Raw genomic sequence first — 27,494 nt, 5'->3', positions numbered from 1 at the left:
TCTCTTCTAAACATATAGATAGTTCCTGTTTTTAATCCATTCTTCCAGTCTGTGTCTTTTGTTTAGGGAGTTTAGTCCATTAACATTTAATGTTTTTACTGTAAAAGAAGTACTTTCTTCTACCATTTTGTCTTTTGGATTTTATCTATTTTTTTTTTTCTTTTTGCCTTTACTGATAGTTTTCATTTCTCCACTCTTCTCCAGACCTCTCTCTCCTGCCTTTTCCTATCTGCCTACAGTGCTCTCTTTAGTATTTTTTTCAGGGCCAGTCTTTTAGTTATAAATTATAAATTCTCTTAGTGATTGTCTGAAAATATTTTAATCCCCTTGTTCTAGTTGGTAGCTGCTGGAATGTAATATACCAGAAACAGAATGGCTTTTTAAAAGGGGAATTTACTAAGTTGCTAGTTGACAGTTCTAAGGCCGAGAAAATATCCAATTAAAACAATCCTATAGAAATGTCCAGTCAAAGGCATCTGGGGAAAGATACCTTGGTTCAAGAAGGCCAGTGAAGTTCAGGGTTTCTCATTCAAGTGGAAGGGCACATGGTGAACACAGTCAGGGCTTCTCTTTCATCTGGTAGGACACGTGGCGAACACAGCATCATCTGCAAGCTTTCTCTCCTGGCTTCCAGTTTCATGAAGCTCCCCAGGAGTCTACCAAACGGGCCTCTCTCCAAAATATTTTCTCTTTTAAAGGATTCCAACAAGCAACTCCATCATCAGTGGGTGGAGACACACCTCCATGGAAATCATCTAATCAAAAGTTACCACCCACAGTTGGGTGAGTCACATCTTCATGGAAACAATCACAATGCTCCCACCCAGCAATATTGAATGGGGATCAAAGGGCATGGCTTTTCTGTGGTCCACTACAGATTCGGACCAGCACACCCCTCATTTTTGAAGAACAGTTTTCCTGGATGTGAAATTCTTTGTTGGCACTTTATCTCTCTCTCTCTCTCTCTTTTTAAATATGGAATGCTTCATGAATTTGCGTGTCATCCTTGTGCGGGAGCCATGCCAATCTTCTCTGTATCATTCCAATTTTAGTATATGTGCTGCTGAAGTGAGCACACTTTTTCTCTTTTAGAATCATATATATATATATTACAACAACACTGCCTTCTCATCTGCCTGGTTTTTGCTGAGAAATCTATGCATAGACTTATCAGGCTTCATGTGTATGTGATAAATTGCTTTTCTATTGCTGCTTTCAAAATTCTCTTTTTCTCTTTGACATCTGACAATCTGATTAGAAAGTGTCTTGGAGTCTCTTTGGAGCTATTCTGTTTTGGGTACTCAGCACTTCTTGGATCTGTAATTTTATGTCTTTCATAAGAAATGTGAAATTTTCAGTGATTATTTCCTCCATTAGTCTCTCTCCTTTTTTTCCCTCCTGTTCTCCTTCTGGGACACTCACAATGCACATTTCATGTGCTTCATGTTTTCATTTAGTTCCCTGAGGCCCTGCTCGTACTTTTCCATTCTTTTCCCTGTATTTTCTTTTGTGTGTTGGATTTCAGATGTCCGATCCTCTAGTTCCCTAATCCTTTCTTCTGCCTCTTCCAATCTTTTTTTTTTCAGTTTCCCATTTTTTTCGTCTCTTCTGTTGTGCCTTTCATTTCCATAAGTTCTGTGATTTATATTTTAAACTTCCAAGTTATTCTTTGTTTGCCCACTGTCTTCTTTATATCCTCCCTCAACTTATTGATTTGATTTTTGATAAGATTTTCCATGTATGTTTGAACATCCTGAATTAGTTGTTTCAACTCCTGTATCCCATCTTAATTGTTGGTTTATTCCTTTGATTGAGCCATATCTTAGATTTTCCTGGTATGAGTAATTATTTTTTGCTAGTGTTTGGCATTTGATTTCTTTAATTAGTTTATTCTGGAAGTTGTTTTCACTCTTTTACCCAGGAATTTCTTGCTGCACGGCTTTGGTCTCTGTCTGTTCTTTGACATTTCAGTTCAACTCATTCTAGACCTCTAGCATACGTTCTGCTTAACTGATCAGAATTTTTCATTCTTATTGTTCTGTTGTTTCTCACCCTGTTTATATGGAGCCTTTTTTTTTTTGAGGAGGGTCTCCTCAGTCAGATTTTCCCAGACTGGACTGGCCTCCTGTCAGGAGGAAGGAATCACCAGCATCAGTTTTCCCTGAGGGTGAGACCCAGCAGGTTGTCAGACTTTCCTATGAAGCCTCTAAACTCTGCTTTTCCTATCCTGCCCAGCATGTGATACTTCTCTGTCTATGGCTTCCTGCCAGCGTAAAGTGATGTGGGGCCTTTAACTTCAGCAGACCCTTACTGCTGGGGGCGTGGTTGAGACAGAGGAGAGGTTGTAGGTGGGCATTAATTACTTCAGTTTTCCAGTCCCTGGGGCCTGAATTACTTGAGGGAGGAATTCCACCTGAGCTGGGCCCCACATTTCTCTTGGGGAAGATAGAAGCTTTAGGGAATGAACTTCTTTCGCCTGAATACTTATCAGATAAGCTTATAATTCTGCCTTTGCTGGGGCAGTGCTGGAGCCTGAGAAGGCTTCCAGTTCTATCTAATGAGAGTTCTGTGTGGGGACTCTTCATTCTGCCTCATCCAGACTAGTATACACAGTATGTCCTGTCACTGGTGTAGCAGCCCCAGCAGTTGTTCCGTACTATTCTTGGTTATTTACTAACTGCTCTGCAGGACAGACTAGCTGTTGGTTGAGGTTTGTTATGCTGTGGCAGGTTGCAGTTTCTGGCTGAAACTAGCAGAAGAGTGACATCTGGAATGACCTCTTGACTTGATTTGCAATCTCTTAGCTATTGAAACTGTTTCTTTTCCTCCTTTTGGCCAGTTAATCCGCAATGTCTGGGTCCAGGCTCATCCTTGGAACTTACATCTCATGATGCTAGGATCAGATATGTTCCGCTCTGCCAGGGCCAGGCTTACACCCCTGGAGATTATGTCAATGTTGGGGGGAAGTTCAGAGTTTGGCTTAGAGACAGACCACATTTGAGCTATAGCAGAGGTTTTCTGGAGATGACTCTTAGGCACTAATCATAAGTAGGTTCAGTTTGTTGTTACAGAAATAAGTTTCATAAGGCAAGCTTCAAAATTGAGATGTTGGCTTATTAATTGGGAGCCCTTCTGCTTAAGAAAATGTCAGGAATGGGGAAGTTTTATAGTTCCATTTTTCTCAGTCTGTCCAGGGGCTTTGCACATACTTTTTCATTTTCTACTCAAACTACTCTGAAATGCATCATTGTATAACATTAATTTGTATAGAATATTGAGATTTTATTCCTTATTCCAGGTTCTGTATCAAATAAAGCTGAATTAAGTTGTTTAAATTAACTGACTAGACAGATTAAATTAGATAGTGTGCTACAGAAAACTTAAATTCTGGAAAAAATAAACATTTTTGTTTTTATTTCACACAAAGCAAAAGCTTTAAAATATAGACAGTATTATTCTTTACCCTGTATATTGATTTACCTTAGTTTTAACCAGGTCATTTTTATCACATCTTTAATCAGAGTTTGATCTTTTTCAGTTACAACTTTTAACAGTTGCTATATGGACCTATGCTGACTCTCAGAGCTGGAGAACTAAATCTTGAGTATCAGGTGTCACATAAACACTTAAAGTTCGAGGGAACTTCTAGGTTATACAAAGAGTAAAGCATTTTAGAATTTAAAGATAACAGTTAAAGTTTATAATCTGAGCCATAATTTTTTTTTTTATGTGGTGTGGTGGGATTTTTTTTAATAAAAATAAATTCATTATTTTTCCATGTGAGTATCCTGTTATTACAGCACCATTTATTGATTTTGTTTGTTTTGCTTATTTGCCTTTTGGGAAGTGCATGGACTGGGAATCAAACCTGTGAGTTTTAATTTTTATAAGCATTTTTAAATAAAACTATTTTTAGGAATAAAAGCAGACAGTTGTTTTATGTTAGCAAACCATGGCAGGGCTTTTGTTCTGTTTACACATTTATCAGAGTTATGTAAATTAAGACATAAAATATTGTATATATATATATATATATATTTGTCCTGCCATTCTTTTAAAGTTTTTCTTTGTATAGATGAAACTTTGACTTATAGCTGAGCACATATACTTTTAGAGAAGTATTAGAAATACTTCTAATAATTTGGTTCTTTCTGTGATTTGTAGCTTTTTAAGAATGATTAAAACTATGATAAAACACCATACCATTGCTGGACATCATGCAGATTATTAGGATATAGCATATATAGTGAGGATATTGTCAGGTTTTTCAGAATTTTATAGTCTCTAAATATATGAATAATATTATTTACCTATACAAATTTAACCAGCAACAGAATAGAAAATCTTTTTTTTTTTTTTATTAATTAAAAAAAGAATTAACAAAACAATTAGAAATCATTTCAATCTACATGTACAATCAGTAATTCTTAATAACATCACATAGTTGCATATTCATCATTTCTTAGTACATTTGCATCGATTTAGAAAAAGAAATAAAAAGACAACAGAATAAGAATTAAAACAATAATAGAAAGAAAAAAAAAACAAAAAAAACAAAAACAAAAAACCTATACCTCACATGCAGCTTCATTCACTGTTTTAACATAATTGCATTACAATTGGGTAGTATTGTGCTGTCCATTTCTGAGTTTTTATATCCAGTCCCGTTGTACAGTCTGTATCCCTTCATCTCCAATTATCCTTTCTCTTTTTTTTTTTTTTAATTAACGGAAAAAAAGAAATTAACCCAACATTTAGAGATCATACCATTCTACACATGCAATCATTAATTCTTAACATCATCACATAGCTGCATGATCATCATTTCTTAGTACATTTGCATTGGTTTAGAAGAACTAGCAACATAACCGAAAAAGATATAGAATGTTAATATAGAGAAAAAAATAAAAGTAATAATAGTAAAATCAAAACAAAACAACACAAAACAAAACAAAAACCTATAGCTCAGATGCAGCTTCATTCAGTGTTTTAACATGATTACTTTACAATTAGGTATTATTGTGCTGTCCATTTTTGAGTTTTTGTATCTAGTCCTGTTGCACAGTCTGTATCCCTTCAGCTTCAATTACCCATTGTCTTACCCTGTTTCTAACTCCTGCTGAACTCTGTTACCAATGACATATTTCAAGTTTATTCTCGAATGTCCGTTCACATCAGTGGGACCATACAGTATTTGTCCTTTAGTTTTTGGCTGGATTCACTCAGCATAATATTCTCTAGGTCCATCCATGTTATTACATGGTTCATAAGTTTATCTTGTCTTAAAGCTGCATAATATTCCATCGTATGTATATACCACAGTTTGTTTAGCCACTCTTCTGTTGATGGAGATTTTGGCTGTTTCCATCTCTTTGCAATTGTAAATAATGCTGCTAGAAAATCTTTTTAATCACTGTAGCATTTCCCAAATACTTCCTGTGCAATAGGTTAAACTGTTTTAGCACCTGTATTTATAGGAGATGAAAGAATAAATTATTTATAACAGTTTTTACCTGAACAGTGAGAAGACTTGTCATCTGAAATAAAGAATAAGAATGCAAAGTTTATTAACAGGGTATCATTCTTGTATAAGATCTTTGTTTCTTGGACAGAGTACTCAGGTGATTAAGAAAAAAACTTAAAAAAACTGCATTAAAACAGTAACAAAAACAATTCATCTTATTTAACAGGGAGAAAAACTAAACTTTAGTTTTGTTGACTCTCTGGCTTGGCATAAAAACTTTTATTTTGAAATATATGATGAACAGACTTACTAAATTTTGATCAGCACTAAGACAGATAGAATTCATTTTCATAAATTCCTTTTTACAGCTCTCTACATTTATTCAGAGCTTATAGTCAGCAATGACTATCACAAACAAAATTCACTTCCTTCAACTCTCCATTATTTTCTATATTCTTTTAGAGCTTGTAGTTAACAATCACTATAACAAAATCCATTCTGTTAAACTTTCTATCACCTATAATTTTTATTTATCCACACTGCACCTAATTGGAAATAAACTTGATATTAAATTCCCAAAGCTTTTCAGCTTCCTCCCTTCCTTCCAATAATAGTGTTCATGAAGGGGAGAAGTGACAGAGAATCTATAAAATAATGGAAGAAGGAAGAAATTTATCCTTGGGTTAGGAACACAGTGTGCGTTTATGTACTTTGTATTCAGAATACATAAATAATTACATTACAATATGCCTTAAAGCTGTGACCAGGACCATTGGAAAAGGTCTTTGCTTTTTCCAGAGGCAGCCTTTTAGCAGTTTTTTGCTGCTTTAGGGAAATTCCAGGGGCAGTTTTTTCTAAGTCCAGGTTTGTTTACAGGAATTATAAAGCTAGATTTCTGAATCTTGCCTTTCAAAGGGTTTTTTCTCTTTTTATGTACTTTTTACTTCTTTTTAAGATTTTACTTATTTGCAATTACCATTTAGAGGTATGAGAATATGCATTGAACAGGTATACAGACGCAAATAAAAGGTTAGGGCCACGGTGGCTTAGCAGGTAAGAATGCTTGCCTGCCAAGCCCGAGGACCCGGGTTTGGTTTCTGGTGCCTGCCCATGTAAAAAAAAAAAAGGGTTAGTTACAGAAGAAACAGAAACACAAATATTTCCAAGAGGGATAATTAAAAAATTGAATATATAATCTCATTCCACTTGCAAAACTATTTTAACTGTAATATCTTTAATTTTAACTGTAATTGTAGTATTTTCATTTTAAATCATTTTGAAGCCACATTATATTACAGAAATAAACTTTCTTTGTAGATGCATTACTAAAGTCTTTTCAATTTTCAGTACAGCCTAAAGGATATTTTTTTCTTTTAAAGAATTTCCTCATAGTCATTAACCGTTTAGGAACATTTGATCAATATGGATGCAGAAACATACTAACTAAAAAATTGAAACAGACATTTCACACTTATCATATTTAAGTAACACACCAGTTAAGAACTAGAGTGAGCACACTAACAAACAGGCATTAAACACTTAGATTTCTCTAGGAGAGGTTTTAAGATGCAGTACGGTACTGAAATTGTTTAATAAATTAAGTGGGGTTAGTAGAGTATGAACTTAGTTGCTGTTCGACTTGAGAAAGGTTAGAAAGGGAAAAGGGAGCATGGGAGTGGTTTGAGCTCCACTAGGAGGGGCTGTGTAGGGAAGAGGAGGAGGGGAGAGGTCAGAGGAGGGCTTGAGACTGCGGTGGAATCTGGAGATGGGGAGGGGGTAGGAGAACGGGGAGTGTTGGCTTCTGGTTGTGTTTTATCTGTAGCAGCAGCAGCCACAGCTCAGCTGGGAGGGGTTGCATAGGAGGTGGGGGGAGAGGAATTAAGGAGGTCTTTGGGGATCAAAGGATGAGTTGGGGTGGGGGAGGAGAAGGCTTTGAGAAGTGAAACAAGTTTGGCAGAGAGAGGAGGACAGGGTATGGTGGGAAGACCAGGAAGAAAGAGGGATGAGCTGAGATGAAGTTTGAGAGCATCGGGGGGAGACAGGGATATGCATGGTCAGAAGGGTCAAAGTCTGTAGAGGATTTTTCTGATTTCTTGGCCAAAGGGAGGTGAGAGGAGGGCATTTACAGAGGAGTGAAATTTGGTAGGTGGTACAGGATTGCCAGAGGGAAGGATGCTTATGGGTGGGGTGGGGAAAGAAAGCCCGAGTATGAGGAACCTCAGACCTTTTGCCATAATGCTGTATAAAGTCCTCAAGGTTTTGGAGGACTTGAATGTCCAAAGTACCATGTTTAGCCATTGCCTGTTATTGTTTAATTTATATTGTGGCCAAATTGAGGTGGAGTGAAAAAATGAGGATTTTTTTAGTTGTCTGTCATCCCCAGGATAGAGTTTTAAGATTACGGAGGAGGCCCCTAAAGGGGTATCCTTGGGGAGAATGGAGTGAGTGCTGCCTGTGGTGGATGGAGGGATGAGTCTTAGAGACCTGGGGACTAGAGAGAAAGAGACAGGCATGAACAGGCAGCTGGTCCTCCAGAGAGAGACTGAGACTCCCCTGAGAAATGGGTGAGTCCAGGAACCTCAGACAGGGGCTTGAGCGGGGGAGATAGGTCTCTGCATGTCCCTCATCCTCAACCCAAGGAAAACAGGTGACTGATCCTAGAACCAGGTGTCTCCAGAGCTGGAGGGTCAAGGCTAGAGGATAGTTCCCTACTGCCGGAGAGTATCAAAACCCTAGAACTAGGATTTTCAGACCATAAGGGGACAGTTCCCCTTCAGAAACAGAATGGCTAGGGGACGGTTCCCCACTGAACAGACCTCTGGAGAGGTCCCAAGACTCACCAGTCACAGAATCAGTGTCCAGTGTTGTTTGCTTGGTTGGCAGTGGTGAGATGGAGGCTCCCCACTGATCAGTTTATCTCAGTGAAACCTTCCTGAGTTTTGGCACCAAAATGTTAGATTTAAAGAAGGCTTGGAGACACACTGATCACAGACGAAGGAATTTATTTAAGCACCAGCATGGTGGGGGTCTGAAGTCAGACTTCACCCAGCAATTAGAGGATCTTCATACCTGAGGATCTGGGTGAGGTGAAAAGTTAACAGCTGCTGCAATAATGCACGGCTGTATCTGCTAGAGGACAAATGCATCTGCTGAAGCATGGGTGTAGGATCAATTTAAGGAACTTCTGTGTGGGAATATCCATTAAGGGGTAGCCATTATAGAACTGCTGTGTGGGAATATCTGTTAAGGGCTAGTCACATCACAGGGGAAGGGGTTTTGCCTTACAGTGCTAGGGGTTATTTCAGGTCTTTCTAATATTTTATGTAGAGAGCCTGGAAAGGTTCTGCATAGGGAGCTGAAGAAGAAATCTGAATAACTTTCTAGATCTTATTAGCTCAGATGTTCATAGTAAAACTTTATTTTTAGGAACATCTTTTATATTCTAAGATTATTAGATATGCTCATATCAGTGTACATAAGATAAGCTTCCAGAGCAATTTTAAATACTTTTTTCTGTCACCTAGTATTTTCCATTGTGTCAGCTAACTTTCTTTTATCCATATAGACAGTAATTCTTTAGCTTTAGTGTGCATCAGAATCCCCTGGAGGACTTGTTAAACACATTGCTGGGCCCTGCTGCCAGAGTTTCTGATTCAGATAAAGATAACATAGAAAAATACAGATTAGTTTCAGTTATCAGCATGGACCCAGATTGCCTAATATAAAATAAAATTCTAAAATCAAATATATAACTTTATTTACACAAGCATAAAATATTATGACAAATATTTCATATCCCAGGAATGTAAGGATTGTTCAGCATCAGAAGAAAATAAATAATGTATTGAGATTAACTGAGAGAAACCATATAATTATCTTAGTACATGTAAAAAGAACATTTGATAAGATTCAGTCATCTTTAATATTGAAAGGAAAAAAGTTTTTGGCAAACAGAAAGTTAGCAAACCTTAAGCCGATAAAGTTCATTTATCAAAAACCTATAGCAAGTATTATTCTTAAGAGTTGAAACTTAAGAAATATTCCCATTAGTGTCAATAAGAAGACAAAGGATGCCTATTAACAGTATCTTTATTTCACATTGCCCTGAAGGGCTTAGTCAATATAATAAGGAAAAAAATGAAGTATAAGAATTATAAAGGAGAAATGAAAACAATCCTTTTTATCCCCAGGTAATATACCCAGGCAACCAAAGAAATTCTATTAGGAGAATGTTCAGCAAGGTTGCTACATGTAAAAAGTTGGCAGTATTCATTAAACCAATAAGAATCCATTAGTAAATGTAATAGAATAAAGATTTCCTTCACAGCAGTAGTACAAATCTATAACATATCTTAGAGAGAGCACTACCAAAGATCTATAAAATCTTCATGGAGAAAATTACAGAACATCATTGTTGGCCATAAAGGAAAGAAATAAATGGAGAGATTTATCATCTTTAGTTCTTAGTTTGTAAAGATAACAATTTTCTCTATATTTGAATTGTAAATCCAGTCAAAATCCCAAAAAAGTTTTTGTGACTGTGACAAGCTGAATAAAATCAAAGGTCCAAGAGTAGCCAAGAAAATTTAGATTGATATCAGGATGTGATCTTGCCATGCCAGATAATGGTACCTAATAATGGAAATTAAGACACTGTGGTGTTAATACAGAGACAGGCAAAAAGATCAGAAGAAGAGAATAGAAAAGTTGGAATCAGGATACAATAACCTAGAAATGTGATATATCATGAAGGTAGCAACACAAATCAGTAGAGAAAGTTGGACTATTCAGTAAATGGTGCTTTCAGAATCAAGAAATAATCACATGGAAAGTCGAATTGTATTTCTAACTTCATACCATCCAAAAAATAAATTTAGGTGAATTAAATTTGGAAGGCAAACTTAAAAATTTACAAGAATATTTAAGAAATTATGGGATACTTAGCAGCAGGTAAAATGAAAAAGTGGCATGTCTGTTACCATATATAAATTTTAGAAATATAATGAATGGAACAACGAAGGTGTTGAAGACTGGAACTAAAAAAGTACTACTTTTATAAAATTAAAAATGTGAAATGCAGCAATATATTGTGTAAAGATGATAAAATATATTGTGTAGCATAAAAGCATGCATGATAATATATACTTCTGAGGATGGTAGAGAGATGAATATAATTGGGGGCAGATGAGTGTAAGTTACAACTGTACCTGTAATGTTTATTTTAATTTTTAACATTTATTATGAAACATAACATATATACAAAAATGATAAGTTTCAAAGTACATTTTAACAAGTAGTTATAGAACAAATTTCAGCGTTTTGGTCTGGGTTATAGTTCCACAATTTCAGGTATTTCTTCCTAGCTGCTCTAAGTCAGTAGAGACTAAAAGCAAACATCAATTTAAGATTATGTATTTGTACTCATTTGTTAAATCCTGTATTTTCTATTACAACTCCTCCTTCTCCTTTGAGCCTTTTCCCAATCTTTAGGGATATTTGGGCAATGAGCATTCTACCTTCCTCATGTTGAAAATGGGTGTCAACATTTTGGGGTAGGGGTATGCAACTGGTTGACGTTCTTGGAGAGGCTGGCCCCTCTGTGTTTCAGGGCTTATCTGGACTAAGAACCATCTGGAGGTTTTACTTTCTGAAAGATAAACAGTGAGCGAAACTTTTATAGAGTCTCAAATAGAGCCCTGGGTATTCTTTAGGGTTTACAGGAATACTGTTGGTGGGGCTTGGCATACCATGGCAATTAGCAGTATCTAGCTGAAGCTTGTATAAGAGTAGCCTCCAGAATAGCCTCTTGACTATTTGAAATATCTTAGTCCCTGAAACTTTACTTTGTTCCATTTCTTTCCCCCTTTTTGGTCAGGTAGGCTTTGTCAATCCCATGGTGCCAGGGCCAGGCTCCTCCCTGGAAGTCATGTCTCAAGTTGTTAGGGAGACTTACATCCTTGAATGTCATGTCCCATATAGGGAAGAGGATAGTGAATTTCCTTGCAAAGTTGAGCTGAGAGAGAGAGAGAAAGAGACTGCATCTGAGCGACAAAAGACATTCTCTGGAAGTAACTCTTAGACATAGTTATAGGTAACCTCAGCTTCTCTATTACAGAAATAAGTTTCATAAGAGCAAGCCTCAAGATCAAGGGCTTCGTGTATTAACTTGAGAGTCCCGAATGTTTGAGAGAGTATTAGGGATTTCCCAGGAAAATATAGCTCCGTATTTTTTCTCTTGTCCCTCAAGGGACTTTGCCAATACACTTCAATTATCTGCCCAACATATTCTGGAAAATATCTGGTTATTACATTAAGTTATACAGAATTGCAAAACCTTGGTCCCCATTCTAGGCTCCATGCATTTAGGTGTTTAACTGAACTGCCAGACAGGTTAAATAAAATTATGTGCTACAGAAAATTTAAGATTTGTTCAAAGTAAACCTCTCTTCCTCTGGTCTCATACAGTTGGTGAAGTTCCAAAATACAGACGACATCATCCTTAACCCTGTATTTCTAATCCTAACCAGATTGGCTTTGTTCTTAGGTCTAATTATAGCTTATTCTCTTTTTAGACTTTTTAGACAATTTCTGTGTGTAGCAATGTTGACTTTCACAGCTGCAGAACTTCAACTTTGAGTCTTAGGTATCACACAGTTACCCAAAGTTCCAGGGAAATACCAGGTTATATACATAGAGCACAGCATCTCAGAATTTAGAAATAACATCTAAAGGCCAGGAGTAAATGTGACTGCTGTAAGAGTTTACAATCTAGGCCTTACTTTTCTTATAAGTAGTTTCTAAAACAGACCATACAGTATGTCCTTTTGTTTCTGGCTTATTTTACTCAATATAATGTCCTCAATGTTCATTCACCTTTTGCATGCCTCTTGACTTTGTTCCTTTCTGTAGCCACACAATATGCCATCATATGTTTACACAGCAGTTCACACTATTGCTTTCCAGTCTATGTACCTGTTTTACTTTGCAAATGCTTCCAGAGATGGACTAGCTTTTATAAAGGGGATATATTTAGTTACAAATTTACAAATTTGAGAAGCTACACAGCAGTGTCTGCTGGGCTCTCCTCCTGGTGTCTGTATTCAAACAGCTTTCCCCAGGGCAGTTCCTTTCTGCATCTCCAAATATCTAGGTCTGAACTGACCCTGAGCTTTGGGCTGCATTGTGTTCATCTTTGCTGAGTTCCTTTTCTGTCTTCTAAGCCTCACTCATTGTGGTAGTCACTCCTCTTAGCTCACTGCAGATGTAATCAGCTATAGATGAATTTCACATGCTGATGATTTAAGTCCACAGGAACAGAGCAGTTGTGAACTGTCACCTGGCTAAGTTGACTCCTGAAACTAGCCATCACGTGTCCACCCCTTGTCAACCTGACAACTATACACATTACCTTAAACCATACTTAATCTCTAAATAGAAAACAATAACAGACATGTATTTCATAAACTCTGTGCAGGAAACAGTAACAGACTTTTTTTTTTTTGCCTAACAATGCTCATCTGTCCTGCGTGCAATGCACTATCCTTTCCACATACAAAATACATTCATTTCATCGCAATATCACAAAAGCCTTAAATCATTTCAGTAACAACACAAATATAATGACAACTTCAAATAGTACAAAGTCTCATCAAAGTCACTTACAGGCATGGTCTATCTTAAGACAAAATTCTCCTCTGACTGTGGACCTGTGAATTTAGGGCAAATTATGTGCTTTAAATATTCAAAGAAGAAACAGCCATATGATAAACAATCCCATTGCTATAGAGGAGAAATTGAAAGGGAAACGGGTCACTGGACCTAAACAGTTCCAAAAACCTGTAGGGCAAACTCCATTAGATTTCTAAGTCTGAGAGCCATTCATACTCAAGGCTTTAGAAACTGGCAATCCTAGCATTTTCAAGGGCCTGTGTTGTGGCCCTGTTCTCTCCAAACCCTGGATGAGGGTTGCAGCATTAGGGAACATTGGGAAGACCATTTTTTTCTTGGCCTCACCCTCCTCAAATATCTAGGTAGCATGTGGATTATCTGCCATCTTCGGGGCACGTCCTCAGCTCTTTCAGAACAGTGGGGTGGCAGCCAGGCTCCATGCTCTGGCTTGGGATACCAGAACTCTTCCTTAACATTGAGGTGGAGGGTCTGCTGTTTGCCTCTGGGGCAAACTCACCCCCTCCATCGCACAGGTGGATCTCAGGTTTCTTGACTTTAGACCTTAACTTCCATGGTTCTGCCTCTGAGGCCATTCTTCCTTCGGTCTGTCCCTTTTAGTCCAGACTAGAGGTGGTTCCGTTTATAGAGGTCTTGCAAAAAATTTATTGACTTGACATGTAGCATACTGGTATCAAAGCCATCAGACAATAGGGTCTTCCATAAATCATTCTGGATAACTCCATCTCTAATCCTGTCTTGTCTTGTAATGGCTGAGTGGTTCTGTGTTTGGTTAAATCCTCATGTGGGGTACTTTTCTCTGGGGTCCCACTTCTACAAGCCCAGAATTTTCCAGATGATCCCTTGCTGGTTTCTTTGCACCTAAAAGTTCAGTCTCAGCCTGTCCCTTTCTTGTCACATTTTCCTATAAGCTACAAGGAGAAACCAGGCTGCATCCTCAACATTTAGCTTGTAAATTTTCTCAGTCAAGTATTCCAGATCATCACATTGAAATTCTTCCTTCCACACAGCAGCAGGAGTCAATTTTGCCACACTTTCTGCTACTTCAAAACAAGGGTTGCCCTCCTTCCAGTCTGCTTTGGAAGTATCTTTAGAGTTCGTATTTATACCAATAGTCTCTTCAAAACATTCTAGGCTTTCTTTATCAAGCTCCTCACAATTCATCCAGAATCTTCCGCTTATCCATTTAAAAAGCCGTTTTGACATGTTTGGTATTTGCAAATGCAGCAGCACCCCACTTCTGGTACCAAATATGTTTTAGCTTGCTAATTCAGACAGAATGCAATACACTAGAGATGAACAGGCCTTTATAAAGGGGATTTATTTAGTTACTAATTTGGAAAGGCATACGGTGACAGCTGCTGGGCTTCTCTTCTGGCTTCTGGGTTCAAATGACTTTTCCTAGGGCAGTTCCTCTCTGCATCTTCAAATGCCTGGGTCTGACCTGGCTCTGAGCTCTGAGTTGCGTTGTGCTGGGTTGTACTGAACTCTTTCTCTCTCTTCTGACCTCTCCTTTAAATATTCACTCATTGTGGAAGGCACTCCCTTTAGCCCACCATAGATGTAATGAAACATTGATGAGTTTCACATGCTGATGATGTAAGTACACAGCAACAGAACTACTGGGCAACATCACCTGGCCAAGTTGACACCTGAACCTAAACTAACTATCACATACCCTTTGGCCACTTCCATCCATTGAGTATGGTGAATAATGTCACTATACATCAGGGTGCAAATGTTTACCTGAGTCCCTGTTTTCAGTTCTTTTGAGTATATTCCAGTAATGGGATTGTCTAACCATATGGCGACCCTATGTTTAGCCTCCTGTGGATCTACTACGTTATGCTCCAGAGAGGCTGCACCTACCAACATTGAATAGATATACCTATGTGTCATGGTTAGGGACAGGTGTCAACTTGGCCATGTTGTGGTACCTGTTCGTCTGATTGGGTAAGCACTGGCCTGTCTGTTGCAATGAGGACATTTCATAGGATTAGGTTATGATCACGTTAGCTACATCCACAGCTGATTCCATTTGTGATCAGCCAAAGGGGAGTGTCTTCTGCAATTAGTGATGCTAAATGCAATCATGGGAAGCCTTTTAAGGAGAACTCAGAGGAGATAAGTTGCATTCCTGCTTTGGCTGGCGAGCCTCTCCTGTGGAGTTCATCCAGGCCATCCATTGGAGTCATCAGCTTCGCAGCCTGCCCTGTGGATTTTGGACTCTGCGTTCCTACGGTCACGTGAGACACTTTTATAAATTTTATATTTGCAAGTGTTCCCTGTTGATTCTGTTTCTCTAGAGAACCCTAACTAATACATCTTGGTACCAGGAGTGGTTCTTAAGGAACAGAATCTTAAAAATGGGTTTTTATGAATGGTTTTCTACTCTGACTGGGCTCAGAGACACTAAGGACTCTGATTCCCATAATCAGAATGACACTCCCAATCCATGGACTGAGTTGGCAAAGGAGATAGTCAAAATATCATCATTCGATTCTCCTAATGCTTCGCTTGTACGAAGCCAGACTCTGGGGGATAATGTTCTTGACACCTTTACAGAGTTTTGTAGAAATAAGAGTTATAGAGATGTTGGTTGGTTGTTGTTAGATACACTGTCTGCATTAAAGGGTGAAAGGGATGGGCTTAAGGCTTCAAACAAGAAGCTTAAGTGCCGTCTGAAAGATGTAGAGGTTTCTATGAGTATCCTCAAGGAAAATTTTATTTCCTGTAGCCGTAGACTTGAGATCTCTGAAAATCAGACTCAGAATCTTATTGTTAGAGTAGCAACTTTACAACGTAAACTGAAATCTCAGTCTTGCATGGTGTCTGCCGTTAAAGTGAGGGCATTGATTGGAAAGGAGTGGGACCCTGAAAAATGGGATGGTGACATATGGATTGATAATGATGTTGGGGGTGAGGTTGAAACCCTAGACCATGCTGAGCCTTCTTTAGATAACCCTGTAATAGTCTGCCCTGAGGACATAGCCGCCCCACCTTCAGCCTGCCTTGAGGAATTGGCCACCCAACCTCCTCCTGAAGGGATTAGCCCTAGAGTTATTAATCCTGTTTCACCAGATGAAACTGCAAATGAAAGCCCTGAAGCAAATGGCTTGGAAGATATTTCTAATTCTTTTCATGACCCACCCCCACCACCCCTCATTTCTTCTAGACCTATAACTAGACTAAAGTCCCAACAGGCCCCTAAAGGTGAGGTACAAAGTATCACACATGAGGAGGTACGTTATACTCCAAAAGAACTGTGTGAGTTTTCCAATTTATATAGACAGAAATCAGGGGAATATGTGTGGCAATGGATTTTAAGAGTGTGGGATAATGGTGGGAGGAATATAAGGCTGGATCAGGCTGAATTTATTGATATGGGCCCACTAAGCAGAGATTCTGCATTCAATGTTATAGCTAGAGCAGTTAGAAAAGGTGTTAACAGCTTGTTTGGGTGGTTGGTTGAAACATGGATCAAAAGGTGGCCAACATTACCTGAGGTTGAAATGCCAGAACTTCCCTGGTATAATGTAGATGAGGGGATCCAGAGGCTTAGAGAGATTGGGATGTTAGAGTGGATTTATCATGCAAAGCCTGCTCTTACACCCCAGGAATGTCCAGAAGATGCACCTTTTACCAGAACAGTGAGAAATAAGTTTGTGAGACTAGCACCATCATCCCTCAAGAGCTCTGTGGTTGCAATTCTCTGTAGGTCAGATATTACTGTAGGAACTGCTGTCACTGAGCTGGAATCCTTAAACACAATGGGGATGACAGGATCCCGAGTTGGCAGAAGCCAGGTGGCAGCACTTAATCACCAAAGACAGGGTAGACGTGGGTATTATAATAGACAACAAACTCAAAGGAGGCATCAAAATTATATGACACGCAGAGATTTGTGGCATTGGCTAGTAAATCATGGGGTGCCTAGAAATACAATAGAAGGGCAGTCTACTAAATTCTTGTTGGAGCTGTATAAACAAAAGAATTCTAGGTCAAGGGAACAGAAGTCTAACCTGAATTACAAAAACACAGAATCACGGCCCCTTAATCAATTTCCAGACTTGAAACAGTTTACAGACCCTGAGCCCCTTGAATGAAGGGGAGGCCAGGTCCCTATGGGGAAGAAACCTGTTACACTGCCACAAATTTATACTGTTGACCTTCCTCTAAGTCTTCCTCAAGGAGACCGACGGCCTTTTACCAGGGTAACTGTGCATTGGGGAAAAGGAAATGATCAGATATTTCGGGGATTATTAGACACTGGTTCAGAAGTGACATTAATTCCAGGGGACCCAAAACGTCACTCTGGACCACCAGTCAGAGTGGGGGCTTATGGAGGCCAGGTGATCAATGGAGTTTTAGCTCAGGTCCGTCTCACAGTGGGTCCAGTGGGCCCCCGGACCCATCCTGTAGTTATTTCCCCAGTTCCGGAATGTATAATTGGCATAGACATACTGAGCAACTGGCAGAATCCCCACGTTGGTTCTCTAACTCGTGCAGTGAGGGCTATTATGGTGGGAAAGGCCAAGTGGAAGCCACTAGAACTGCCCCTACCAAGCAAAATAGTAAATCAAAAGCAATACCGTATTCCTGGAGGGATTGCAGAGATTACTGCCACTCTTAAGGACTTGAAAGATGCAGGGGTGGTGATTCCCACCACATCCCCATTCAACTCTCCTATTTGGCCTGTGCAGAAAACAGATGGGTCTTGGAGAATGACAGTGGATTATCGTAAACTCAACCAGGTGGTAACTCCAATTGCAGCTGCTGTTCCAGATGTAGTATCATTGCTTGAGCAAATCAATACATCCCCTGGTACCTGGTATGCAGCTATTGATCTGGCAAATGCTTTTTTCTCAATAGCTATTAGTAAGGACCACCAGAAACAGTTTGCTTTCAGCTGGCAAGGTCAGCAATATACTTTCACTGTCCTACCTCAGGGGTATATCAACTCTCCAGCCCTATGTCATAATCTTGTTCGCAGAGACCTCGATCGTTTCTGCCTCCCACAAGACATCACACTGGTCCATTATATTGATGATATCATGTTGATTGGACCTAGTGAACAAGAAGTAGCAACTACTCTAGATTTACTGGTAAGGCATTTGCGTGTCAGAGGATGGGAGATAAATCCAACAAAAATACAGGGGCCTTCCACCTCAGTAAAATTTCTAGGTGTCCAGTGGTGTGGGGCTTGTCGAGATATCCCTTCTAAGGTGAAGGATAAATTGCTGCATCTGGCCCCTCCCACATCCAAAAAAGAGGCACAACGCCTAGTTGGTCTTTTTGGATTTTGGCGACAACATATTCCTCATTTGGGTGTGCTACTCCGGCCCATTTATCGAGTGACCAGAAAAGCTGCCAATTTTGAGTGGGGACCTGAACAAGAGGAGGCTCTGCGACAGGTCCAGGCTGCTGTGCAAGCTGCTCTGCCACTTGGGCCATATGATCCAGCAGATCCAATGGTGCTGGAAGTGTCAGTGGCAAATAGAGATGCTGTCTGGAGCCTTTGGCAGGCCCCAGTAGGAGAATCACAACGCAGACCCTTAGGATTTTGGAGCAAAGCCTTACCATCTGCTGCAGATAACTACTCTCCTTTTGAGAAACAGCTTTTGGCCTGCTACTGGGCCTTAGTAGAGACTGAACGCTTAACCATGGGCCACCAAGTTACCATGAGACCTGAGTTGCCTATCATGAGTTGGGTGTTGTCTGACCCACCAAGCCATAAAGTTGGGCGTGCACAGCAGCACTCTATTGTAAAGTGGAAATGGTATATACGAGATAGAGCCAGAGCAGGTCCTGAAGGCACAAGTAAGTTACATGAAGAAGTGGCACAGATGCCCATGGTTTCCACTCCTGCTGCCACATTACCTTCTCTTTCCCAGACCAGAGCTATGGCCTCTTGGGGAGTTCCTTACAGTGAATTGACTGAGGAAGAGAAAACTCGGGCCTGGTTTACAGATGGTTCAGCACGATATGCAGGTACCACCCGAAAGTGGACAGCTGCAGCATTACAACCCCTTTCTGGGGTGTCTTTAAAGGACAGTGGTGAGGGGAAATCCTCCCAGTGGGCAGAACTTCGAGCAGTGCACCTGGTTGTTCATTTTGCTTGGAAGGAAAACTGGCCAGAGGTGCGTTTGTATACTGACTCATGGGCTGTTGCTAATGGTTTGGCTGGATGGTCAGGGACTTGGAAAGACCATAATTGGAAAATTGGTGACAAAGAGGTCTGGGGAAGAAGTATGTGGATAGACCTTTCTGAGTGGGCTAAAAACATGAAGATATTTGTGTCCCATGTGAATGCACACCAGAGGGTGACTTCAGTAGAGGAAGATTTTAATAATCAAGTGGATAAGATGACCCGTTGTATGGATACCAGTCAGCCTGTTTCCCCAGCAACTCCTGTTATTGCCCAATGGGCTCATGAACAAAGTGGTCATGGTGGTTGGGATGGAGGTTATGCATGGGCTCAGCAGCATGGACTTCCACTCACCAAGGCTGACCTGGCTACAGCCACTGCTGAGTGCCCAATCTGCCAGCAGCAGAGACCCACACTCAGCCCCCGATATGGCACCATTCCCCGAGGTGACCAGCCAGCTACATGGTGGCAGGTTGATTACATTGGACCACTCCCTTCATGGAAGGGGCAGCGATTTGTTCTAACTGGAATAGACACATACTCTGGATATGGGTTTGCTTTCCCTGCACGCAATGCTTCTGCCAAAACTACTATCCGTGGGCTTACAGAATGCCTTATCCATCGCCATGGTATTCCACATAGCATTGCTTCGGATCAAGGAACACCCTTCACAGCAAATGAAGTGCGGGAATGGGCACATGCTCATGGAATTCTCTGGTCTTACCATGTTCCCCATCATCCAGAAGCAGCTGGATTGATAGAACGGTGGAATGGCCTTTTGAAAACTCAATTACGGTGCCAACTAGGTGGCAAAAACTTGAAAGGCTGGGGTAATGTTCTCCAGGAAGCTGTGTATGCTCTGAATCAGCGTCCACTGTATGGTGCTGTTTCTCCCATAGCCAGGATCCATGGGTCCAGGAACCAAGGGGTGGAAATGGGTGTGGTGCCACTCACTATTACTCCTAGTGATCCACTGGGAAAATTTTTGCTTCCTGTCCCTGCTACCCTGAGTTCTGCTGGTCTACAGGTTTTAGTTCCAAAATGGGGTGTGCTTTCTCCAGGAGAAACAACAGTGATACCACTGAACTGGAAGTTAAGATTGCCACCTGGCCACTTTGGGCTACTTATGCCTCTGGATCAACACACCAAGAAGGGAATTACATTATTGTCTGGGGTAATTGACCCTGACTATCAGAAGGAAGTAGGACTGCAACTACATAATGGAGGTAAAGAAGAGTTTTCTTGGAATATAGGAGATCCCCTGGGGCGTCTATTAGTACTACCATGCCCTGTGATTAAAATCAATGGAAAACTGCAACAACACAATCCAGGCAGGACCACTAATGGCTCTGAGACTTCAGGAATGAAGGTTTGGGTCACCCCACCAGGCAAAGAACCACGGCCAGCTGAAGTGCTTGCTGAGGGGAAAGGGAACATGGAATGGGTAGTGGAAGAAGGTAGTGATAAATATGAACTTCGACCACGTGATCAGTTACAGAAACGAGGACTGTAATGCTGTTTTGTTTGTGTTATACTATTTAAGTTGTAAGATATCAAGTTTAAGAATGAATGTTGTCCAAGGATTTGCACCCTATTCTGGAGAGATTTAATGTGTTTCCAGTTATATGCAGGACAGTTGAGTATTGTCAGGTAAAAGAAAAAATGTGTGCTTATTTTTGTTTTCATTTGGAAATCTAAGGTATAGGTGCCAAGTTGACAAGGGGTGGACTGTCATGGTTAGGGACAGGTGTCAACTTGGCCATGTTGTGGTACCTGTTCGTCTGATTGGGTAAGCACTGGCCTGTCTGTTGCAATGAGGACATTTCATAGGATTAGGTTATGATCACGTTAGCTACATCCACAGCTGATTCCATTTGTGATCAGCCAAAGGGGAGTGTCTTCTGCAATTAGTGATGCTAAATGCAATCATGGGAAGCCTTTTAAGGAGAACTCAGAGGAGATAAGTTGCATTCCTGCTTTGGCTGGCGAGCCTCTCCTGTGGAGTTCATCCAGGCCATCCATTGGAGTCATCAGCTTCGCAGCCTGCCCTGTGGATTTTGGACTCTGCGTTCCTACGGTCACGTGAGACACTTTTATAAATTTTATATTTGCAAGTGTTCCCTGTTGATTCTGTTTCTCTAGAGAACCCTAACTAATACACTATGTCTCTAGTACTTGAATCTTTCTATTTCCTCTAGCACTTGAATCTTTGTTTATTTATCTTGAATCTTCAGATTTTGTTGAGGTATATATCATGTAATCTGTCCAAAATAAACAATCAGTGTTTCATAGTATTCTCACTTAGCTGTACAGTCATCATCACTCTCAATTTTAGGCAGTTTTACTTGCTCCATAGAGAAAAGTAGCAGATAGATACACCCACACCAAAGAGAAAACCCAAACCTCCCCTTAAATTTGTTCTCCCCCACCCTGAGTTATTTCCCAATAATAGTGTTCTAGTTTGCTAGCTGCCAGAATGCAACACACCAGAGACGGATTGGCTTTTAATAAAAGGGGATTTATTTTGTTGGTTCTTCAGAGGAAAGGCAGCTAACTTTCCACTGAGGTTCTTTCTTACGTGGAAGGCACAAGATGGTCTCTGCTGGTCTTCTCTCCAGTCCCCTGGGTTCCAACAACTTTCCCCGGGTTGACTTCTTTCTGCATCTCCAAAGGCCTGGGCTGAGCTGTGAGTGCTGAGATGAGGAATGCTTTAGCTGCTTAGCAGTGCTACGTTGCAATCTCTCATTTAAGCACCAGCCAATTAAGTCAAACGTCACTCATTGCAGCAGACATGCCTCCTAGCTGACTGCAGATGTAATTGGCAACAGATGAGGTTCGCGTACCGTTGGCTTATGTCCTCAGCAACAAGACTAGGTATGCTCACCTGGCCAAGTTGACAACTGAATCTAACTAACACAAATAGTATTGCTGTGGTACTAGTGATGTATTCCTGTTGAATGTAGACCTTAGTATGCAATAAGCAGTTTTCCCCATATATTCCTCTATTATTAACTCTTTATACAAGTGTCATACCTTTGAAGTAATTCATGTAAGAACTTATTTATAGTGCTAATTGGTGAGCTTCATGGCTTTAAACAACTCCTTTCAGTCATATTCACCCACAATATGGCACTGTTACTTATTCCACTAATGAACTACCATCATCTCTAGGCATTGCCATGTATTTAAATTCAACCTCATTAACTAGTCCATACATATCAAGAAACCCTTCTCTAGGTTCTGTGTATCTCTTGGTCCCCTATATTCTACATTTTAAGACTCTGAGTTTACATTTTCAAAGGGATTCACATTAGTGAAATCATACAGTATCTATCCTTTTATGTCTGGCGTATTTCATTCAGCAGTATGTTTTTTGTGTTCACCCATGTTGTTGTCTGCTTCAGGACCTCATTCCTTCTTACTGCTGCATACTATTCCTTCCGTATATGTATACCACATTTTGTCTATCCACTCATCTGTTGATGAACACTTGGATTCTTTCCATCTTTTGGCAATTGTAAATAATGCTGCTATGAACTTTGGTGTGCAGATGTCTGTTTGTGACACTGCTTTCAGTTTTTCTGTGTATATACTGAGTAGTGGTATTGCTGGGTTGTAGGGCAACTTGGTATTTAGTCTTCTGAGGAACTGCCAAACTGTCTTCCACAGTGGTTGTACCATTATACATTCCCAGTAGCGGTGAATAAGTGTCCCAATTTCTCCACATCCTCTCCAACATTTATTGTTTTTTGTTTGCTTAATAGCAGCCTTTCTTGTAGGTGTGAGGTGATAACTATACTGTGGTTTTGATTTGCATTTCCCATATACCTAATGAAGATGAGTATCTTTTCATGTGCTTTTTAGCCGTTTCTATTTCCTCATTGAAAAAATTCTGTTCATATGTTTTTCTCATTTTATAATTGTGTTTCTGTTCTTTTGTTGTGTTGTATGATTTTTTTTCTGTATACTGGATAGCAAACCCTGATCAGATATATGCTTTCCAAATATTTTCTCCCATTGAATTGACTACCTCTTCAGCTTTTTGACAAAGACTGTTCAAGTACAGAAGCAGTTGATTATGAGGAGTTCCCATTTATCTGTTTTTTCTTTTGTTGCTTGTGCTTTGGGTGTAAGGTCTAGGAAGTTACTTCCTATTACCAGTTCTGGAAAATATTTCCTTATATTTTCTTCTAGGAGTTCTATGACATTGGCTGTTATGTTTAGGTCTTTAATTCACTTTGAGTTAATTTTTTGTAAGGTGTGAGGTAGGGGTCCTTTTTCATTCCTTTGGCTATGGATATCCAATTCTCCTGGGCCCGTTTATTGAAAAGACTGTTCTGTCCCAGGTCAGTGGATTTGGGGCCTTTGTTGAAGATCAATTGACCATAGATCTCGAGGTCTATTTCCAGACTCTCAGTTTGATTCCACTGATCATATGTCTATCTTTGTGCCAATACCATACTTTTTGACCACTGTTACTTTATAATAAGCTTTAAAATTAGGAAGTCTAAGTCCTCCTACTTCATTTCTCTCTTTTTTTTTTTTTTTTGAGGATGTTTTTGGCTATTTGAGGCCCCTTTCCCTTCCAAATAAATTTGATAACTAGCTTTTCTAAGTCTTCATAGTAGGTTGTGGCAATTTTGATTGTTATTGCATTGAATCTGTAGATCAATTTGGGAAGAATTGAAATCTTAATGACACTTAACCTTCTTACCTGAGAACATGGAATATCTTTTACCTATCCAGTTCTTCTTTAATTTCTTTTGCAATGTTTTATAGGTTTTCTGTATACGGATTCTTTACCTCACTGGTTAAGTTTATTCCTAGATACTTGATTCTTTTAGTTGCTATTTTGAATGGAATTTTTTTCTTAATTGTCTTCTCAGATAGGACATTACTTGTATATAGAAACATAAATGATTTTTGTACATTAATCTTGCATCCTCCCACTTTGCTGAATTTGTTTATTAGCTCAAGTAGCTTTGTCATAGATATTTCAGGATTTTCCAAATATAGGATTATGTCATCTGCAAATAATGAAAGTTTTACTACTTTGTTTCTGATTTGGATGACTTTTATTTCCTTTTCTTGCCTGATTGCTCTAGCTAGAACTTTTAGCACATTGTTGAATAATAGTGATGACAGTGGGCATCAGCCTTGTTTTGTTCCTAATCTCATGGGGGAGGCTTTTTTTTGCCACTGTTGAGTATGATGCTGGCTGTGGATTTTTCATATATGCCCTTTGTTTTGTCAAGGAAGATTCCTTTTATTTCTAACTTTTGAAGTGTTTTTTTTAATTTTATTTTTTTAACTTTTTTTATTAATTAAAAAAATTAAAAAACGGAACATTAAGATATCATTCCATTCTACATATACAATCAGTAATTCTTAATATCATCACATAGTTGTATATTCATCATTTCTTAGAACATTTGCATCGATTTAGAAAAAGAAATAAAAAGACAACAGAAAAAGAAATAAAACGATAACAGAGGAAAAAAAAGATCATATGTACCATACCCCTTACCTCTCACTTTCATTTCCCACTAGCATTTCAAGCTAAATTTATTTTAACATTTGTTCCCCCTATTATTTATTTTTATTCCATATGTTCTACTATTCTGTTGATATAGTAGCGAAAAGGAGCATCAGACACAGGTTTTCACATTCACAGAGTCTTATTGTGAAAGCTACATCATTGTTCAGTCGTCATCAAGAAACATGGCTACTGGAACACAGCTCTACATTTTCAGGCAGTTCCCTCCAGCCTCTCCGCTACATCTTGAACAACAAGGTGATATCTACTTAATGCATAAGAATAACCTCCAGGATAACCTCTCAACTCTGTTTGGAATCTCTCAGCCATTGACATTTTGTCTCATTTCACTCTTCCCCCTTTGGTCGAGAAGGTTCTCTCAATCCCTTTATGTTAATTCTCAGCTCATTCTAGGGTTTTTCTCAGTCCCTTGATGCTGAGTCTCAGCTTATTCTAGGATTTCTCTCCCACGTTGCTGGGAAGGTCCACACCCCTGGGAGTCATGTCCCAAGCGGAGAGGGGGAGGGTGGTGAGGCTGCTTGTCATGTTGGCTGGAGAGAGAGGCCACATCTGAGCAACAAAAGAGGCTCTCTCGGGGGTGACTCTTAGGCCTAAATTTTAAGTAGACTTGACCTATCCTTTGTGTGGTTAAGCTTCATATGAACAAACCCCCAAGATTGGGGGCTTAGCCTATAGCTTTGATTGTCCACACTGCTTGTGAGAATATCAAGAATTCAACGTGGGGAAGTTGAATTTCTCCCCACTCTCACCATTCCCGGAAGGGGGCTTGCAAATACTTTTCCAGTCACTGATCAAATCACTCTGGGATTCATCGGGGCATCACTCTGGATAAACCAACAAAATCTCATGTCCTATCTGAGTTTCCAAGTACTTATGACATTCAATCAAACTATCTACATGAGTTATATTAGGAAATGCTCTAGTCAAAATATAAATTTTTAACAAATAAACATTTTTTGCTTTAGTCTCACACATAAGGTGACATTTTAATTAATTATCATCTATTTTCAGCACCCTGCAATAATGACATTCCTTTGTTCTTCCTCATGCAAAAACATTTTTAAAATTTGTACATTGTACATTTCACTATTATTATTCACTCTAGGCATTCCTAGATTATACCATCTCGATCTTTAACATCTATCTTTCTTTCTGATTTCATTTATGTCCCCAGCCCTCCTTCCTCTATCATTCTCACATGCAGCTTCATTCAGTGTTTTAACATAATTACATTACAGTTAGTTAGCATTGTGCTGTCCATTTCTGAGTTTTTATATTCAGTCCTGTTGCACAACCTGTATCCCTTCAGCTCCAGTTACCCAATATTTCACCCTATTTCTATCTCCTGATGGTCTCTGTTACCAAGGAAATATTCCAAGTTTATTCACTAATTAGTCAGTTCGTATCAGTGAGACCATACAGTATCTGTCCCTCTGTTTCTGGCTAATCACACTCAGCATAATGTCCCCAAAGTCCTTTCATGTTGTTACATACTTCATAACTTTATTCTGTCTTACAGCTGCATAATATTCCATCTTATGTAAATGTCACAGTTTGTTTAGCCAACTGTCTGTTGATGGACGTTTTGGCTGTTCCCATCTCTTGGTAATTGTTAATAATGCTGCTATAAACATTGGTTTGTAAATGTCCATTTGTGTCCTTGGCCTTGTGTCCTTTGAGTAGAGACAGCATATAGATGGGTCCTGTTTTTTAGTCAATTCTGCCAGACTATGTCTTTTGAATGGAGAGTTTAATCTATTAGCATTCAGTGTTATTACTTCATGGGTAGTACTTTCTTCTACTCTTTTGTCTTCTGGATTGTATATGTCATATCTAATTTTCCTTCTTTTTACCTTTACTCATAGTCTCCCTTTCTACACTCTTCTCCACACCTCTCTCTTCTGTCTTCGTATCTGTCTCTAATGTTCCCTTTAGTATTTCTTGCAGAGCTGGTCTCTTGGTCACAAATTCTCTCAGTGATTTTTTGTCTGAAAATGTTTTAATTTTTCCCTCATTTTTGAAGGACAATCTTGCTGGATATAGAATTCTTGGTTGGCAGTTTTTCTCTTTTTAATAATTTAAATATATTATCCCACTGTCTTCTCGCCTCCATGGTTTCTGCTGAGAGATCTGCACATAGTCTTATTGGGCTTTCCTTGTATGTGATGGATTGCTTTTCTCTTGCTGCTTTCAAGATCCTCTCTTTCTCTTTGACCTCTGACATTCTGATTATTAAATGTCTTGGAGTATGTCTATTTGGATCTATTCTCTTTGGGGTACGTTGCACTTCTTGGATCTGTAATTTTAAGTCTTTCATAAGAGTTGGGAAATTTTCAGTGATAATTTCCACCATTAGTTTTTCTCCTCCTTTTCCCTTCTCTTCTCCTTCTGGGACACCCACAACACGTATATTCGTGCGCTTCATATTGTCTTTCAATTACCTGAGTTCCTGCTCATATTTTTCCATTTTTTTCCCTATAGTTTCTGTTTCTTGTCGGATTTCAGATGTTCCATCCTCCAGTTTTGAAATCCTATGTTCTGTCTCTCGAAATCTACCATTGTAGGTTTCCATTGTTTTTTCATCTCTTCTGCTGTGTCTTTCATTCGCATAAGTTCTGTGATTTGTTTTTTCAGACTTT

At 39.3% G+C, this 27,494-nt stretch overlaps 1 protein-coding gene and 1 non-coding gene across 3 annotated transcripts in view; one reads left to right on the top strand and one right to left on the bottom strand.

Annotated features, from left to right (window-relative positions):
• The window catches only part of MSH3 (mutS homolog 3), a 241,458-nt gene that overhangs the window by 70,583 nt on the left and 143,381 nt on the right, over window positions 1-27,494 (top strand). The gene's annotated exons all lie outside the window — the stretch shown is intronic.
• Window positions 970-1,076, bottom strand: LOC143665876 (U6 spliceosomal RNA). The gene has a single exon (XR_013167271.1). It is a non-coding gene; the product is annotated as a U6 spliceosomal RNA (small nuclear RNA).

Source organism: Tamandua tetradactyla, chromosome 21 (genome assembly GCF_023851605.1).
Source record: "Tamandua tetradactyla isolate mTamTet1 chromosome 21, mTamTet1.pri, whole genome shotgun sequence".
Lineage (NCBI taxonomy): Eukaryota > Metazoa > Chordata > Mammalia > Pilosa > Myrmecophagidae > Tamandua > Tamandua tetradactyla.
This window is presented reverse-complemented; position numbering and strand designations above follow the sequence as displayed.